This window comes from Camellia sinensis, chromosome 6 (assembly GCF_055761805.1).
Source record: "Camellia sinensis isolate YWXY chromosome 6, ASM5576180v1, whole genome shotgun sequence".
In the NCBI taxonomy this organism is placed as follows: Eukaryota; Viridiplantae; Streptophyta; class Magnoliopsida; order Ericales; family Theaceae; genus Camellia; species Camellia sinensis.
In genome coordinates, this window is record NC_138966.1 from 131,215,809 (window position 1) to 131,236,803 (window position 20,995).

Genomic DNA, 20,995 nt, shown 5'->3' on the forward strand with positions numbered 1-20,995 from the left:
CCTATGAATATATATATTTTCTCAAAATAACCCTAACATATTTTTAATGTAATAATATGAAGAAAATCCCTACCTCAAATATGAAGAAAAGAAATCCGAAAATACAAACATCACCCAATCATGAATCCGAGAACACCATTGCGAAGATCACGACGAGCTCTCCAACTTTCATTTACAACACTTTTGTAAAATCTCACTCTAAAGACTCCCATTTCAAGCTCAAAGATTGAGTTTCTATGGATTACAAGAGAGAGAAAGAGAGAAGCAGAGCCTCTGCTCAACGAAAAAAAAAAAAAAAAGAATGTAGAAAGATGGAAGCAAAGGAGATGAGGAAAATAGGGAAAAGAAAGAGATAGCCCACATGGGCTCTGCCACAACGCACGTCCCAACACACACATTTTCCAAAATTTTATTTATTTTTGTATTATTCAACCCATTAACTAGTACAATATATATTCTAATAATATTTCAAAATTTTGTAACATAAATTATAAAATAATATAATTTTTTTCTCACTACAAAATATAATATTTTGTACACCACAAAATATAATATTTTTCACCATATGATATACACCATAAAATCAACTATCAAATATTTATTATAATCCTATATAATAAATAATAACAACTCCCAATGTGGTTACTACCAATCACCTAATTAAAAAGAACCTAACAGTTAAACACGAGTCATAAACAATTTCAAATTAAATTAAATCTGAGTCATGAGCCTCACCCATAAGTCAAACATGGTCCAATTATATACCAAAATAGACCCAATAAATTTATCTCAAATCCTGGTTCGAACACCCAAAACTAAATTTCAAATTCTGTTATAAATAAAACTGAACACCAATCAGTCCGTGAATTTTCATAAAATAAATACTCATCATTTAATTTTAAAATTTTTATTCAACGTGCTAGACTCATATGGGAACAACATATAAAAATTTCATAATTTTCTAAGATCGGGAACTATTTTTAAAAAATACAAAACCGAACTGTTTTCACACAGAATTTCCACAGCAATCAAATTCGAAAATTTGCTCAATTAAATTATGCACTGGCTATTTAAAAAAAAATTATGGGCCATTACAATAGCAACACTCATAATTTACTTGTAATACTAATCATTTGTGAGTGTGATTATTACAAATGACATAACCAAATGTGCATTAGTTATACTATGGGAGTCATAACTAATAAAAATGAGTTATTACCAAATATCACATGAGGTATTCCTAACAACTCTTCTATCATAATTAAAAGAATGCCATAATTAACAAGACAATAGGTCATAACTAAAGACATAAAAATCATAATTAAAAATGCATATGTTACACACCAATAAAATTTTCCAAAATTTTAAAGTGTTTTAAGTTTTAAAATAAAAAATTTATTTAACTTTTTCTTCTTATTATATTCTATATATGGCTTTTATAACTATTTTTTGAATGTCAAGTGAGATTATATTATGCTTTTTGAATAATTTTATGGTTGGTGGGATTTGGACTTAAATTTATCTTATGCATTTTGACTTAGATATTACTGTGAACTTAAATTTATTGGGTAAATTATATTTTCTATCTTTCAAATTATCATTCGAATTTTATTTTAGTCATTCATCTTTTACTTACTAATTAAGATTTAAACTTCAACTGTTATTTCAATGTAATCTTTCCATCATTCATAGTTAAAAAAATGGGCAAAAAGTGCACAAGCGTTGGTCACATAAGTACATTTTTAGGGCATTAAAGGAAACAAATATGAAAAAAATTAGACATTAAATCTATAACTTTGACTCAAATTCCACCTTGGCTATTCATATTTCAATTTTCACTCAAATTTTTAAAAAAAATGAGATGATGGAAAGACTATGTTAAAACTCTGATTGAAATCTATGAGTTTAATTGTTACAATTAAAAAGTTGATGAACAAAAATAAAATTAAGGTAAAAATTGAAGGGTGAAAAGTGTAAATTATCCAAGTTTTTATTTTATTTTTGGAACCTTATTAGTAAGTACTTGAATATCAAACAAGCAAAGAAGGTTGATCTCCAAATGTCAATTTTGAACAACAATTTAACAATGACTAAAGAGTAAAAACTATATAGACATGCAATTTCACGAAAAAGACATACAACAAAATGATAATTTTAAAGGGATACAAATAGTAATTCTAGTCATACAATCTTAGTTGGGGACATTTCACATGAACACACTTTTTGTATAATGCAATCTAACCAAGGGAGAAAAAGTGACAGTTTTTTATTCAAGCAATAGATTAAAGATTGCTAATATGAAGATACTGAAGCCACCACTTGTAGTCTTGTAGAGTAAACCATTATTGGAAGTAACCTGAGCAGCAAAAGGAAAAGCATGCTTTAGTTCACTTTAAAAGAGAGGGGGTGGGGAATTGAGATGCTTCAGAGGAGGAAAAATACTCTAGTAGAGTAACAGTATATATATATGGGTGTTTTGGTAAGCTAGTAAAAAGCCAGTTTTTTGGCTTTTTTGAGTCATATCATCTTTCTACTTTTTTACACAAAAAAACCAAAAAATTAGCTTTTTAGCAACTTTCCAAAACATCACATAAACAAAAAATTTGAGTAAATTTTCTATAGCGATCCCGGTTGTCCCTCTACTGTTCTGTTGTATTCCGGACTCGATTCCGTGAAGTTGGTGGTTGTGTACCTTGTTGTTATCCTTTGATTCCACCAGTGTGAGTTTTAGAATGTTTTGGGCAGGTGGATTGCAGGTTGGTTGAACCTTAGTCTCAAATCTAGTTGTCCAGGTTTTTGGTGTTACGCTCGAACGGGTCATTCTGCGCTCGAGCGGAGTTTGGTTTTTGGTTGTCCGCTCGAGCGGGTTTTTTTGCGCTCGAGCGGGGTTTACACACTTCCAGTATTTCATGGCCCTGCAAAAACTTCTGCAGGTGTGTTTTCTACGCTCGAGCGGGTTTCTTATGCTCGAGCGGGTCGTGTTTAAGCGGGATTGTTGGCGCTCGAACGGGTAGTTCTTTTCCTGAAAAGTTCTGGGAGATGAAAATCTGCGGTCGAGCAGACTGGCTTTTCACGCTCGAGCGGATGTGTTTTGCTTTTGTTTCTTGGTGCTCGAGTGGTCATATATGCGCTCGAACGGGACCAGATATTTGTGCTTTACGCTCGAGCGCTCTATTCTACGCTCGAGCAGGTCGTGCGTATATGAGTTATCCGCTGGGTGATTTTAAATCACTTTTTACTTTTCTTTTTCTCTCCTACTTTTTCTAAAACCCATTTTTGAGGGCCTCTCTCTCTAGAAACTCCCTTCTCTCTAGGGTTTGATCTAGTTAGAGTGTCCTCATTCCCTCCGGCCTTTGTAAAAGTTGTGTCGATCGTCGAGGACGTCGTTTTGATCCGAAAATCTTGGTCCTTGGAGCACTTTGGTTTTGGTCTCTTCTCCATCCGAGCTCTAACTTCGAGGTAGGGATATCCTACTCTTCTTTATGAGCTTTGTCTTTAAATTTTAGCATTTTGATATGTTGGGGGTTGTTGGGTAATTTTGAGAAGAGTGTGTGCCTTTGTGTAATTTTACAAAAGTTGGGGTTTTTAATTATATAAAACCTAAATGCATGTTTGGCATGAAGGAATGAATTTAATGTTGAAACATTGATGAAAACGAAACCGTGGGGGTTGAAATGTTAATTATGGAAAATGCCCTAATTACTTTGATTGATTAATTTGTACAATTAATTGTTGGAAATGAGGGATTGAATTGAGAATATGGAAATTGGAAAGGGAAGGGGTTAAAGGGTGTAGTTGGATTATTCATCACTCACCTAATTGAAATGTTGATTAAATATCCATTTTGTGCATTTATTTTCTGTTTAGAAATAACTGCTTTGGGCTATCGGTGGAGGATAGTCTTGATTGTTGTAGACAATGCATGATGATTAGGCAAACTAAAACTAATCAATTGAATGCGTCATAGAGTATGACGGTGGATAGAATACATTAATTTTATGTATTGATTGCTTGTGTATAGAACCTTTGTGTTTATATGCATTGTGTATAGAGGAGGAGATGGGGGATGTACTCCGCGGTTTAGAGGAAGATGGGGGATGAACCTCTAAACCGGATAGTGTTGGGAGGAGATGGGGGATGAACTCCGTAGATACAGCTCATATGCTTGTCTAGAGAAGTGAAGATACAGCTCATAGGCTTATCTTTGAGAAGTGTAGATACAGCTCATTTACTTGTCTAGTGAAGTGTGGATACAACTAATATGCTTGTCTGTTGATGTGTTGATATAGCTAATATATTTATCTATTGAATAAAGGTGGAGAATGAAAAAGTGACATAGACTTGTATGTTATGAAATTGTGATGTGATACATGTGGATGTATCAGTGTTGGCCATCTATCAATTGCTAATCTTTTAGTCATTGTTCATAGTTGGTTTAGTAAATTTCTGCTGGGCTGTGGCTCACCCTATATGGGAACATCATTTTCAGGTACAGGTAGCATGTCACCTCCAAGGATATAGCTTGGGAGGCTAGAGGCGGACAAACTTTTGTTGTCTTATTTCCTTTTGATGTACTACATCTAAATTCAAGCCAAGGGCTTAATGTGTAATTGAGTTAGTACTCCTTTTTTTTTGTAACCAAGTGTTAACTTGGAAAGCTGTAAGCCCATAGGGCATTTGCTTTTGTTGTTAACATGTAATACTTTTCTAATGAAATACTCTGATGAATTGAAGAATGTGGATCTCATATATATAAATGCATGTTTATATTGATGGGTTTAATACTATTATTTTGAGGGCGTTACATTTTCTTACCACTAGATACAAAGTTAATGGAGTTTACATCAATCTATGTTTTTGTGTTTAGTAATAAAAAACCATTATTGTATAGTATTTCCATTTTGATATGCATATGCATAGCTCAAGCGGGTATGATACACACCTTAAGGTTTTCATGTTGCAAAATCTCTTCCTATTTTCCGGTCTTGGTTCAACCTTCATTCATGTAAGTATTTTTTATCTTATGCAATTCACTAATAACACTCCCCATTTCTAGTCGATCTCTTGGTGATTCCATTGAACATGCAACCCCAATTCTTAGAATGGAAACCATGCAGTCGTTAATCCACCTTGTTGTTTTATGCTCCAATAGGATGTAGGGATCCACAATCTCCGTCACTCGTTCAGGCAAAGCACTCTTAACGAAGATATGCATATTTAAATGATCCTTAAACATATCATCGGTTGGTTTCTTACCTGTAAACATCTTCAATAAAAGAATCCCAAAGCTATATACATCCCCTAGTGTGGAAGGCATGTCACCCATGCCATACTCTGCAAAATGTTTCTAATGGAAACTGGCTTCCCTATAGTCCCATATCGGACTGGAGGGTATTGTTGGGCTCGTGGGATCCCACCACGGGTCCCGTTTCGATAATTTGAATCGTTCAATGTGTAGAACTTGTCAAGTACTATATGCTTGTAAAAAAACAAGTTGATCGGATATTAATAGCTATTTCATCGGATTAGATTTCTGTCAATCGTTTATTTTTTCACCGTTAATTTTTTTTTTATACAAAATTGATTTGATCACGTAGCTATCAATATTTGGTCAATGTGACTTTTTCCAGACATATAGTATTCGACGAGGTCTACACATTGACGGTTCAGATTATCCAAACGGGATCCGTTGTGGGCCCCACGGGCCTAACAATGCCCTCCAGTCTGATCTGGGACTAGAGAGAAGCCTGACCCTTTCTAATGTTAGTGTGAAAGTGAATCTAGTTAGTCGACCTAATTGTAATCCCCAAAAAAATATATTTATTAATTTTTTAAGACGGTTTTAATGTTGTATGAGATTTCAAGTTTTTTGGTTGGAGAGTGCGTGTGGCTGAGTGAGATCATTGTTAAGAATGACAATTTAATTATATTTTTCATTGAAGCAAACAGATATTAGTCTTGCATTGGAAAGGTATATCAAAATCAACTATACAAGTTTCCAAGAATTCAGTAAGATTTTGCAAAATGCTTTGGTTGCAATGTATTATAATAATTCTTTCCACTAGTAGATACCATGGACTATTTTGATAAGACTGAACTTTCATACTAGAATTACAGAAAGAAGATTTTCATTTTATAAAAAAAAGAAAAGAAAACAGAGGAGGCATAGAGGATTAACTCAAGCTTGCTAACAGTGAGCAGGTGGAAGCACACATTGGGAGCATTAAGAAATGACATAGAATATGTGTAAAAAAATTGTTAAAAATATGTAGGTGCACACTATTTTGTAGAAAGCCATTGTTTTTTGTATGGTTGTTTATGCTGAAATTATATATTCTACCATGCAACGTGCATATATATGTATGTGTGTGTATATATATTACTTTCCCTATAGTAAGTTTAGGTTTTCTACTCCAAGGAACTTGAAAAGATTTTGTACCTGGAGCAACATAGCCGATGGTTCCCCTTATTGCAACTGAATTGCTTGGACCTTGTGCCATGTCACTTGAAACAGTAGAAATAATTTTTGCCAACCCGAAATCTCCAATATGAGCCGTCATCTCATCATCCAAAAGAACATTACTCGGCTTTAGATCACCATGAATAATTGTAGACTCACAACCACAATGAAGATACTCAAGTGCAGAAGCAACATCAATGGAAATGTCCAATCTCTGAATTAGTTTAAGATTTCTGTGTTTTTCTGGCGGCTCATGGTCTCCCACTCCAACCTGATGCAACCATTTATCCAAGTTTCCATTGGCCATAAATTCATATACTAAAGCTTTGAATTCATCACCATTGAAATCCACACTAGAACAAATGCTCAAAATTTTTAATAGATTTCGGTGCCTTATGGCTCTTAGTGCCTTGCATTCTAACATGAAGCTCTTAGAAGCTCATGTGGTCTGAAGATTGAGTACCTTCACTGCCATAACCATCTGAACTTGATTAAGAATTCCTTTGTGAACTGAAGCATAACTCCCAAGACCAATTAGATTAGCCTCTGAGAATCCATTGGTGGCTTTGAGAAGCTCTGCATAAGAAACCCTAAAATATTGATGCATGATTGGGGACGTGCTAGAGGTCTTCTTTTTTGAAACATGACAACATTGAAGAAATATAAAGAAGCTGACAAACAAAGATAAAAATATCACAAGAACAACCACCACCAGGATCACTTTCATCCTGTGAAATAGCTTATTCTTGCATGATTTGGAGGATGGACTAGGAGGAAGGTCTAATTCTGCAGTACCTCCACATAGTGCATTATTTCCAACAACTGAAATTGCACTCCCATTTTGAAACACTCCTTGTAGTGGAACTTATCCATGTAGCCTATTAAAAGACAAATTCCAGATATCAAGTTGAAGCTCACCTAGATAACTTGGGATTTGCCCTGACAAATTGTTGCACAAAAGATCCAACCATCTTAAACCCCTCAGCATGCTCAAACTTTGAGGTATCTCTCCTTCAAATGAATTGGCCTCCAACATAAGCCATTCCAGACTCAAACAACTACCCAGAGTGTTTGGTATGGGTCCTGATAATCTATTATAGGATACATCCATGTATCCAAGATTTTTCAAAGACCCAATTTTCGATGGAAGAGAACCGGTTAGTGCATTGTGATCTAACGTGAGGAATGTTGAAATGGATGAGAGACTCATAATTTCAGGGGGTATTGAACCATAGAGATTATTTTTATGAAGGAGTAATGTCAATAAGCTATGACAATTGCCCAAACTCAGAGGTATGCCTCCATGGATGTTGTTTTCATGCAAGTATAGAGTAATCAAAGAAGTCAAATTACCAAGCGAAGATGGAAGTTCTGTGAATTTGTTCTGGTCTAAGTACAGAGCATGCAGCTTTTGAAGTCTTCCAATGGAGGATGGAATAGGGCTAGCAAGATTATTTGCTGACATAGATAAGACAGTGAGGTTGAGGAGGTTCACGATGCCTAAAGGAATGATTCCATGTATTTGATTATTGTGCAAATCTATCCAGCTAAGATATGTGGAGAGATTAGCTATGGAGTCAGGCAATGAACCTCTAAAAAGATTGTCACCTGCATCAATAAGTTGCAAACGGGTGCAATTTGTTAGAGACGAAATAAAAGTGAGGTCATCCTGCAACTGATTTTGAGGAACACTTATCCATCGAAGACTCAGAAGTTTTCCAAGATCCCTCGGCATTGTCCCGCTGAAATCATTTTCACATAATTGTATCGATTCAAGCTCCAAAGCGTTTGACAATGAAGTAGGAATTGTTCCAGTAAATAAATTGCGGTAAAGATAAAGTAACTTGAGATTAGGAAGTGATGCAGTGCTGATCAAAACAATAGTAACAATCTTAAGATCCGTTGATTCACACAAGAATACCGGAAATAAGACTCCTCTTTAGACCTGTTGATTCCCAAGAATACCGAGTTTAAAGGCTCAACCAAAGTTGATTCACACAGAATTAACCAAAGTTGGAACAAAGAGAATAAAACTCAAAATATATTAATCATCAAAAAACTCTAGAGCCCTAAGGCTTTACACCCACTATTTATAAGAAAAACAGAGGCCTAAACAAACAGTTTTGGAAATAAGGCAACACTAATAAAATATAAAAAACATAAAAAAACAGAGGCCTAATCAACGAATAAAATATAAGGCAAAATACTAAGGCAATTGCCAAAAGTAAAGGAGGCATATACTAAGGCAATTGCCAAAAGTGAACATAATAAAATAATGGCAACTAAAGCCATGGTCAAAGATTGCTTGCTGTGCTGTGCTGGCTCACGGAATACTTACTGTGCTGGCTGGCTATGGCTTGGCTACATCATCCTCTCCTGGTTGGAGAGAATTTGCCATCGAATTCACAGCTTTGTCAAGGGTGTTGTCACCGTGATAAGGAATGAGGTATCGAACGTTGAACACATTGAAAGTACGAATATGACTAGGCAACTGCAAACAGTAGGCATTTGAATTGATTTTCTCCAAAATTGCAAGGGGTCCAATTTTTCGTGCTGCCAACTTGTTATATTCACCGGCTGAAAACCTGTCTTTTGTAAGAACTGCCCACACTAAATCGCCAACTTCAAATTCGACCAATCAACGTTTCTTGACGGCTGTTAACTTATACTTGGCGACTGATTGTTGTAAGTTGGACTGGGTTAATTTGTGCACCTCTTGAAGGTTGTGAATCAACTCTTCTGCCTGCCCATTTATGCGCTTTAAGTCTGGCACAGGTACTAAATCCAGAGGGGCCCGAGGTTGGTAGCCATAATTGACATAAAAAGGACTAAAACCCGTACTTCGATTTACAGAGCGATTGTAAGCAAACTCTACTTGGTGCAATTTGTGATCCCATGATTTCGAATGATCCGTTACTAAACGCCGTAACATGTTGCCCAAAGAACGATTGACAACTTCTGTCTGTCCATCGGTTTGAGGGTGATAGGTGCTACTGAAATCAAGCTTTGTGTTAGCCAAGCGCCATCGACATCTCCAAAAATGACTAAGAAATCAGGTGTCCCTGTCAGATACAATGGACTGAGGGAGCCCATGCAAACGATAGATTTCTCAAAAATATAATTGGGCCACATTTACAGCATCCGTCGTCTTTTTGCACGCAATGAAATGGGCCATTTTTGAGAACCTGTCCACGACTACGTAGATGGAGTCACAACCTCGCTGAGTACACGGGAGTCCCAAAACAAAGTCCACACTAGCGTCAGTCCATGGCTAGTTGGGCACGGGTAATGGCATGTATAACCCTGCGTTGGTTGCGGATCCTTTGGATACTTGGTAGATGCGACACCCGTCCACAAGCTTGAAAATTTCTTTCCTCATAGAAGGCCAAAAGTAAGAACCAGCCACAAGCTGCAGAGTCTTGTCACGCCCAACATGGCCTTCTTCATTCAACTCCTTGATAATTCTCAATCGAAGACTTGATGCAGGCACACACAATTGGTTGCCTTTGAAGAGGAATCCGTCATGGAGAAGAAAGTTTGACCTCTGACCTGATTTAACTTCCGCCACAATACAAGAGAAATAGGGATCAACAGACAATAGTTCTTGAAAGGAATCAAATCCAAGTACTGTATTTCTCATAGTAGTAAGTAGAAAAGAACGGCCGCTAAGTGCATCAGCCACTTTGTTCAAGGCACCTAATTTATGTTTAATCACAAAGGTGAATTGCTGCATATATGCTGCCCAATTGGCGTGCCTTGAAGAAAGTTTGCCTTGGCTGTTGATGTGCTTCAACGCATCATGGTCAGAAAATAAAATGAATTCACTTTGGGACAGATAAGGATACCAATGTTTCAGGGATTGGACAATGGAATAAAATTCCACATCATAAGTGCTGTAGTTGCCTTTGGAACCGCTAAGCTTGTCACTAAAGTATGCAATTAGACGACCCTCTTGGCTCAAAACAGCCCCAACGCCCACTTTAGATGCGTCACGGTGTAGCTCAAACGTTTTAGCAAAATCTGGTAATATGAGGACTGGTGTTGAAGTCAATTTTTGTTTGAGTTGCTGGAATGCTTCTGTCGCTGCCTCTGTCCAATAGAATTGGCCAGCTTTCATGCAGTCCGTAATTGGTGCCATAATGCTACTGAAATGGGGAATGAACCTCCGATAGAACGAAGCCAACCCATGAAAGCTTCGTACGTCATGAATGTTTTTTGGTATTGGCCAGTCACGAACTGCATTAACCTTTCTTTCATCCACAGAAAGGCCATCTTTAGATACGACATAACCGAGGAACACAACAGTATCGGTTAAGAAGGAACACTTGTTGGTGCCAACATAAAATTTTGCTTCTTGCAGTACTGTTAGAACCTGGCGCAAGTGCTAGAGGTGCAATTCATTATTAGTGCTATAAACCAAAATATCATCAAAATAAACAACAAACTTCCCGATAAAAGGCTGAAATAGTTGGTTCATCACACGCATGAAAGTATTGGGAGCATTTGATAAACCAAATGGCATGACTAGCCGCTCGTAAAGCCCCTCTCGAGTTTTGAAGGCCGTCTTCCATTCATCACCTTCCCGAATCTGAATTTGGTGGTAACCACTTTTGAGATCCAATTTGCTAAACACAGTTGCTCCACTCAACTGATCTAATAAGTCATCCAACCGAGGTATGGGGAACCTATAGCGGATAGTGATCTTATTAATTGCCCTGCTATCGACGCACATGCGCCACGAACCATCTTTCTTGGGGGTTAGTAGTGCAGGCACGACACATGGACTGAGGCTTTCTTGGATATGTCCTTTGGCTAGCAATTCCTCCACTTGTCACCAAAGTTCTTCATGCTCTTTTGGACTCATGCGGTAGTGGGGTCTATCTGGAAAATTCGCTCCTGGAAGTAAGTCAATTTGATGTTGTATATCTCGCATGGGCGGTAACACTGGGGGTAACTCCTTGGGAAATACGTCATGGAACTTTGCAATTAGACCCTTCACAGGTTCAGGGATCTTACTCTCTACAGCACTGTCTTTGCCTACTAGCATGAACATCATTCCTGTTTCAGCCACTTCCTCCAAGAATCGGTGCATAGACAATAAACTAGAACTTTTCTCAGTGGCTAGTTTTGGTGCTTCTTCTTTATGAGGCTCGAGAACAACACGGATCTTGTTAAATACAAAGGAGTAGGTGTTCCTTCATCCATTGTGTAACACGTCGTGGTCAAATTGCCAAGGCCTTCCTAATAAAATATGGCAAGCATCCATCTGAACCACATCACACCATAACTTGTCCCTGTAATTAGAACCAATAGAAATTGGGACTAAGCAACGTTTGGAGACCGTTACCTCTTTGCCTTTCTGAAGCCATGACAGTTTGTATGGGTTGAGATGTTGGCTTATACTTATTCCCAATTTTGCTACAGCGTCCTCAGCAATGACATTCTCACAACTTCCGGAGCCAATTACAAACTTGCACACCTTCCCATTAATGGTACACGTGGATTGGAAGATGTTGTTTCGTAACCACCCATTCCCTTTAATCTCTCGAGGTGTATAGCAAGCCCTTCGCACAACCAATAGAGGACCATCATCGCCGGCAACTCGTTCTTCCTTGTCATAAATACTAACTTCGGGATCGTTGGTAGTATCTTGCGGAACTTCATTAGTCCCATCTTCGACAATCTCTTCGCTGTCTATGAATAGGCCCTTGCCAATTCGATCATCTTTTCTGCAATCTGCAGCACAATGACCAACTTCTCCGCACTTGAAGCAACGCATCCCACCACTAGTACCAGGGTTCCTGTTCGACTGTCCTCCTGGTGGTTTACCAGCCGTATCAACTTGAGGTGGTGCCCACCTTGCCCTTGGTAGATTCGTACTCGTATTTCGGTTTGTTGGGGACAGATTACGGTTGCCACTAGTGTTTCCACTTGGCCACCCTGTAACTCCTGAGCGATGCTTTGACCTTTTCTCTAATTGTAGAGCCCTCTGGTGTGCTTCAGAAATAGAATAGGGATCACATAAATTCAGGGTATCTTGATATTGTTCTTGCAATCCCCCGATGTACCTAGAAACAAGTTGGTTTTCGTTTTCAATAAGGTCATTACGTGACACCAATTGATAAAATTCAGTGGTATATTCATCGGTCGTCTTCGTCCCTTGCCGTAAATTCTGCAATTGTTGGTACATCATGCGCGTATAGTTATGAGGAAGGAACGCCATACGCATATGTTTCTTCATCTTTTCCCAAGAAGCAATCTTACTCTTTCCCTGTCTGGTTCGAGTTAACTTTATTTGTTGCCACCAATCCGCTGCTCTTCCCCTAAAGCGTATGGCCACCAAGGAAACTCGTTTGTTCTCCGGAACCTCCTTGAAATCAAGAACCTCTTCAACAGCAAAAAGCCAATCCAAGAATTCTTCGGGTTGAACACTGCTGTGAAATTCATGAATGTCAATTTTCAGGCCTACTTCCTACCGTCGTGAATTTGCTTCCATACCTTGTCGAACTCTTTCCCTTTTGAAATTTCCAGCAAAAAGGTTATCGTCTATCTCCTCCATACTTTCTTCATCCTCCATAGACCGTGGGTTTGGATGTGGCTGGTGTTGCTGCTGTTGTTGCAACGTTGCAAGTTGCTCGGTCAAGGCATCAATTTGTTGTTGCATCCTCGCCGCGTCAGCTTCATAAATGTCGTCCATGGGCCGCCTCCTCGGTGCCATCGTTGCCTATGCTCTGATACCAACTGATGCAGTGCTGATCGAAACAATAGTAACAATCTTAAGATCCGTTGATTCACACAAGAATACCGGAAATAAGACTCCTCTTTAGACCTGTTGATTCCCAAGAATACTGAGTTTAAAGGCTCAACCAAAGTTGATTCACACAGAATTAACCAAAGTTGGAACAAAAAGTAATAAAACTCAAAATATATTAATCATCAAAAAACTCTAGAGCCCTAAGGCTTTACACCCACTATTTATAAGAAAAACAGAGGCCTAAACAGATAGTTTTGGAAATAAGGCAACACTAATAAAATATAAAAACATAAAAAAACAGAGGCCTAATCAACGAATAAAGTATAAGGCAAAATACTAAGGCAATTGCCAAAAGTGAAGTAGGCAAATACTAAGGCAATTGCCAAAAGTGAACATAATAAAATAATGGCAACTAAAGCCATCGTCACGGATTGCTTGCTGTGCTGGCTGGCTATGGCTTGGCTACATCAGGAAGTGTGGAGCCTATATCAGAAGGAATATTGCCTTCAAGTTGGTTATAGTGTAGTAATAAGCAATTGATGGTAGAGATATTGTAAAGGCCAGACGGAACCTTGCCAGATAGGTTACTCGCATATAAGTAGACAGATGCCAGGCCTCGAAGCCTAGCAATTTCCGCCGGAATCTCCCCATGCAAATTACATTTCGATCAATCGAGATAGGAAAGAGATGAGAGGTTTCCAATGGCAGGAGGGATGGTACCTGAAAGCTTGTTTGTATTCAAGTCTAAAGTTTGAAGCCTTGACAAAGAGCCCAACTCAGCTGGGATGTTCCCGGTTAGATTGTTGTTGACGAAGTCCAGATATTCAAGTTTTGAGCAGTGAGAAAGGTTGGTTGGTATTCGACCGTCAAACTAATTGCTACTGAATTCTATTATTTGAAGCCGAAACAAGCGACCCATCTCCTGTGGAATTGGGCCGTGGAAGCTATTGTTTGGAAGAATGATTCTTTTGAGGAAGGAGAGGTTTCCTACATGAGATGAGAGTGATCCAACCAGGCCTTGTGACCTTAGAGTTATCCCAATGACTCTATCAGGATGTTGGCGACTACACAAAATGCCGTTCCACTAGTGGAGTGAATGATTCCAGGAAGAGAGGGCACCAAATGGGTCTTCAACAATTGCAGCCTTGAAGGCCTCCAATGCTACTCTATCTGTCTCATTATTTGCCATGATGCATTTTGCTGCAGGGATAATGCACAAGAAATAGCACCACAACACAAGGGTAGTGTAGAGCACAATAACCAATTTTGCCATGGTTTTTTTAAATGATGAATTGATTATTTTATCAGGGTGGCTGGTATATATATAATATTCTAATCTGAATTTCCTAGCTCTTTAAAGTATGAACCATTAAAAATAAATAAATAAATTTTGTTGAGACAGAGACACTGAAAGACTTGGGGTGAAGGTTGCAAAAGGGAAAATGATTGAAATAGATGGTGATAATGATGGTGGTGGACCATGAAAGACCAGTGCATCCCTCTTTTAAAAAAAAATACAAATATAGCTTTTGAATTTTACTCAAAATATAAAAATTTTTGTGATCCTAGAAATTACAAATATCTCATTATCATAAATTTTTATTTAACATAATTAACAGAAAAGATAAAATTTCTAACTACTCTATTATAAATCAAACCAAATCAACCTACGTCATAAGTCCCATCAAATGGGGTCAGCTACATTAATCTTTCTTCTCCCCTCGATCCTATCAAATATCATTTGGCTAGTCAAATTAAGGAGATTCATATCTCTATTTATTACATTAGTCCACGTCAATCTAGGTCTGTCCCTTCCCCTTACACTTACCTCTACCGGCACTGTATTGTATATTTTCACTGCTGCCTCTGTTGGTCTCCGTTATATATGACCAAACTATCCCAATCTATTTTCTCTCAATTTATCTTCAATCGGTACTACTCCTACCCATTCACGAATATACTCATTCCTAACTCTGTCGTTTTTAGTCTTGCCACATATTTACTTTAGCATTCTCATATCAGCAACACTCATCATATCAATATGTTGTTTTTTAATTAGCCACCATTCCGTTCTATACAATATCGCTGGTTTAATATCCGTTTGATAGAACTTTACATGAATTGTTAATTGAAATATATTTCTAACATTGTTAAAAAATGTTAATTAGTTAATGATTTATTAACAAAAAACGGTCAATTATTATGCGATTAGAAACTTGAAAGTGTGAAATGTAATTTGTAGAACCATAAAAGACAATCTGTATATTAAGAAAATTTTAAGGGAAGTATTTATAATTTATCCCAAAAAAAAAAAAAAAATTGCTACCTACCATCATTGATTCAATATTGTAGGTGTTTGGCTCTTGATTTACAGTCCATATGTTTTCACAAAATTTTTATTTTTAACATATTATAGTGTTTGTACAATGAAAAAGAAAAATTAGTACAAAAATATTTTTCATAATTTGTGGAAAGCAAGCTTATTGGGTAGGAAAATATTTTCTACTTTTAAAAAGTACAAAAAATATTTTTCAAATTAAAATCTTACTAATGTTTTTTTTTTTTTTTGAGGCTAAAATCTTACTAATGTTATCACTAGTAGATTTTACTCAAGTTGGTTTTTTACAACTAAAATTCTCATTTGGCAAGTGATGATTTTAATTAAAAAATTACTAAAAAAATCAAAAAGCTAACAAGTTATACCAAAAAGTCAAAGATTCTCTCTCTTTTTTTTTTTTTTTTTTTTGGGTAAGCAAGTCATAAATTAAAGACAAATGAATACAAATACAATGGGCATACCCTAGGCCCTACCAAACGCTATACAACAACGAAAAAGAAAACAAAAGACAAACGGGCAACATCATGGCACACCTATCCAAAAAAAACAAGAGGAAAGGGGCCCACCTGATAAACAGAGTAAAACGTATAGGACAGAAATAAGGCACCAGAATGATATGTTCATGGTAGCCTAAAGAAAAGAGAACAAATAACCCTACACAACCCGCTAAAGAAGTAATAGTCGCCCAAAAATTAAAAAATCAAAAAGTCAAAGATTCTCTCTACTTTTTACACATTTTTTCATAAAAAATCAAAAAGTCATCCCAAACAAACTAATTTTTTTCTATCATGTTTTAGTCAAAAAATCAAAAAGTTACTAAAAAAGTCTGTTGCCAAACGAGGCCCTTGGGATGGGATAGGTTTCTCTCTAGTTGGTTTTCCCAACTAGAGGGTGTTGTTAGTACTTTGTGGGTCCATCAAGGAGCCTACATCGATGATCCAAACACTCAATGTGTAAGATTCGTTAAGTGCTTCATCTCTGTAAAAAATCAATTTTATCAAATATCGATAGCCACTGTATCGAATCACATTTGTGTCAACAATTTATCTTTAAAATCATATTAACCGTTGATATAAATGTGATCTGATCAAGTGGCTATCGAAATCCAATAAACCTGTTTTTTACAGCTATAAAATACTCGATGACCCCAACACATTGAATGGTTTGGATTATCGATGTGAACTCTATGGTAGGTCCATGGAAATCCAACAGTACCCATAATCCAATTTAAACTGAAGAGAAAAAAAATATTTTTATTATTAACAAAGTCACTGATTATATTAGTTTTAAGGTCACAATAAAATATAAAAATATTCCGTTACAAAAATCCACCAGTCCAATTTATTAGATTGAAGAAAAGAAAATATTCTCACTATTAACTAAACATTAGTTATATTTGTTTCACAATATTTAGTTTAAAAAAAAAAAATTACTCAAATAGTTTTTGTAGTTTCATGATTTGTCAATTTCGTCTCTATTGTTTTGATTTGTTTAATTTTGCCCCTTAATTTAAGGGATTATGTGATATTGTTTCAATAAATAAGGACCGTTAGGTTTGATGGACAGAAAGTTATAATTTGCTCAAACCATGTGTCATTTTAGTCATTGTAGTTCATACGATATGTCAATTTAGTCCCTATCACGTATTGTGTAAACTACTGGAACTAAATTGGCACATCGTTTGAGTTTTTGTCAACCAAACCTGACAACCTGTTATTTATGGGATTAATATAACACAATCCGTTAAATTAATAGGTAAAATCAAACAAATTAAAACAACTGAAACTTAATTGATACCTCATATAAATTATAAGAACCATTTACGTAATTTACCCTAAAAAAAATTCTGTCAAAACAAACAAGACGCGATTTCAACTTTCAAAGCAATCAATTCAATTGAACAGAACCTCCATGGAAGAGAAGTCAAGAAGGTGGAGTTATTCGGAAAAATTACCTCAAAGCGACCATATGACATGGAGGACTGGGTTCTTTTCTAATTCGTAAACCAAAAGTGATTTTAACTTCGAGGTCACGTTTGTTTAGCGGATTAAATTAGATGAGATTATTAATGATTTAACGAATTAGGTTGGATGGAATTGCTAATGAGAGAATGGTTAATGAAGAGATTGTTAATGTGAGAATTTTTAGTGAGGGAATTAAGTAAAAGTGTATTTGTTATGATGGTAGTGTATGAGATGACTAGCAATGAAATTATTAAATTATTTTTATATAAAATAAATAAATAAATTATTTTTATATTAAAAAACCTAAAACAAATATTAAAACAAACTAGTGCACTTGGTAAAAAAAATAATTTTTTTATATAAAATAGATTCAATTTGTTCACAATTTTCTTGATCTCACTCAAAATTCAGCCAAGCTAATCTTTCTACTAAGGAGGATTAGTAAGCCCCTCGAACAATTACTCTTCCCTCCCAAATTATCACCAAACAAGCTATGGAGAAGACTCATAACCATAATACTCCAATCCTCCCACCCACACCGATAAACAAACATGGCCTCAAAGCAATCAATTCAAAGGAACAGAACCTCCATGGAAAAGAAGTCAAGAAGGTGGAGTTATTCAGAAAAATTACCTCAACGCGACCGACCATATTACGTAGAGGACTGGGTTCTTCTCTAATCTGTGATTTAGATAGGAGGGTATTATTGTTTAGAATCGTAAAATTTATCACCGCTTTTCTTTTAATGATTCAAACGTTTATTTTATAATATCTTTTGTATATATGATTTATAAAAAAAAATTAATATGATATTTATAATCTATTTAATTAATCACATCTGTTACAAAACCAAAAAAAATGGTTATATTTTAAAAAATACTTTTGTTATTTACCTTTTAGTGACAAATGTGACAAATTGAACAAGTTATAAATATCGAATCCATTTAGTTTTTTATTTATTTATTTTTATTTTTTTACAAATGACTTGACAAAATAAACAATTTAGATAATCAAAACATGACCGATGGTGAAAAACATGAGCTGGGAAAACAACCTCTAGTCTAGATTATAGATTGGAAGGGAGTCAACGTATAGAGGTTGGACTTATGTAAGTTTAAATTAAAACTTGACCATCGTGTTCATGTTACTTGGGACCATCATGGGTCTTGTTTCAATGATTCAAACTATTCATTTGGTAAGATCCACCGAATATATTATTAATGAAAACAATTAGTTGGATGTAATTTGTTGACAATTCCGGCTGTGAAATCAAAGAATTTGAGAAAGCTAGTAGAGAAGGGTATTGCAGGGGTCGCTGAGCTCAAAACAACACAACTCTATAGAGAGTCAAACATCTTCCCACCCACGCCAACCTCCCCACCGTAAAAACTAAAAATAAAATAATTTCATTTGATTCCCTTAATTATCGTCATTTTTTCTATTAGTTTTATTTTATTCTTATTTGAATTTTTAAGTTTTTAACTTCAACTAATATGAATTGGAAAAGATTGTCTAAATCAACAAGGGTTAAAATCTAATTTAATAATAAAAAAATCAAAACAGCTAAATCAACGGTTCTCTAAGGTTTATTTGTTGTATATTTTGTTTGATTTTTTGGGATATCATATAAATTTTTTACAGTGTTTATTGTTATTTCTGATTAGTGTTTAGTATGATTTTTGGTGCACTGCAAACCAATATGTTATGCAATGATTTGAAAATCCTAGCAGGAAAATAACCAAACACAAACCTGCAGTGTCACGACCCCATTCCGCCCCTAGTAGAATGGTGCCATGATGGCCAGTAATCCAAGATTACCCAAGGCCAACTCAGTAAAATTCGCACACAATCAAAGTATAAATATATGGGGCTCACAAGTGCAGAAGCAATATATATACAATTCTAATTAGTCCCTAACAGCTGTGCATAAGTCAAATGGAATAACATACATCTTAACAAGGTCTTACAACTTGGGTACAATAAAATGAAGTACAAAAATGCATCTTGACCAAAAGGCTTCTCGAACCATTACATACAAAATACAATGAAATGCAAGTTAAGAAGCATGATCTTCAAGATGCTACAAAATGCGAATCCAAAACAAGTTGCAAAGCACATCTAGGCGTCGCCGCCGTCCTGCTCATCACCTACATATATATAGAGAGGGTGAGCTTGGATACTCAGTGAATGGTACAAGTAATAAAGGGTTTGCATGAATAATATCCGAGATCTTTATCAAAGCGATACACATTATATCTTGTACAAAATCAAAGACAAAACAAGTTCATCTAACAAGTCTTTCAAGCTTCATCAATCAAAGTCTTTCAAGGCTTTCAAGTTTCAAGGGATGACATTAACAAATGTTGTGCTACAAAGGCTTATAGTCCCCTAGCACGTACAGACTTTCAAAGGTTGTGCTACAAATGCTTATAGTCCCTTAGCACATACGGACTTTCAAAGGTTGTCATCCAAAACAAAACTTATGCTTGGCACGCAAAACAAGGATAATCATTCATGCTTGATTAAATACTTTTCGAAACAAAGCAAAGCAAGGCTTATCAAAACATTATAACATAGCTTTATTAAAGATACCACTCACATAGTTCTTCAACGTCGGGGTCAAGCGAGAGTCCAAGTCCTACAAACACATGGCAAAGTCTATTGAATGCACTTTCAAACAAGCTTTACATGAATGCAAATGATCTCGGCATTCCTTCAAAACTAAGTCGAACCGAAACAAAACACTGTTTCTCATCTCGGGAAAACTTGCTAGTGTCACGGCCTTGGAATTTCTGAACCAACCCTCAGTCTTTCCAAGCCAACCGTGCGGCCTTAGATGCTTGTAGCACGCCTTGCTTGCACCTAAGTAAGCCTTTTGTGGAAGGGAGCTAGGGGAATGCACACACAAGAGAGATTTAGAGAATATTAGCTTTGTATTGCACTAGAGAGAAAGCTTACAACTTGGATCTACTTCTTAGTTCTTGGTTCTTGGGTGTTAGTTTGGCCAAATGAGGGCCTCCCCTTTATATAGCCTTACATAGAATATTCTAGAACTACTATGGTGGAGAGTGTTCTAGACACTTCCACCTATTACATCTAATAGACTATTCTAGAACTATATGGATGGAGGGGATTCTAGATCCTTCCCTCATCCTCTCAAAAACCCTATTCTAGAACATACATACAACCTTCAAGTATTATGTATAATGTTCTATATTATTCTAGAGTCTTCTAGGCAATTCTCCTATAGCCTTTATTCTTGTAGCCATTCTAGAGAGTTCCAGAACTCTCTAGCATCCTTCCTGGTCTTCATCATTTCTCAAGTCTTCCAGGAGCTTCCAAGCCATTTTACTAGTCTCACTTTCTTGAGATTTCCTCCTGTTGGACAATTTGGCCTGGTCACGTTGGCGGGTCGTGACATTCTCCCCCACCTATGCTCGCGACGCCCTCGTCGCGGCTCCTTCTTTGAAGTCGCTGGT

General features: G+C 36.3%; 1 pseudogene; it reads right to left on the reverse strand.

Moving 5' to 3' along the window:
- Window positions 1–4,990: 4,990 nt before the first annotated feature.
- Window positions 4,991–7,067, reverse strand: LOC114295379 (putative LRR receptor-like serine/threonine-protein kinase At3g47570 pseudogene; annotated as a pseudogene).
- Between the last annotated feature and the right edge of the window lie 13,928 nt (window positions 7,068–20,995).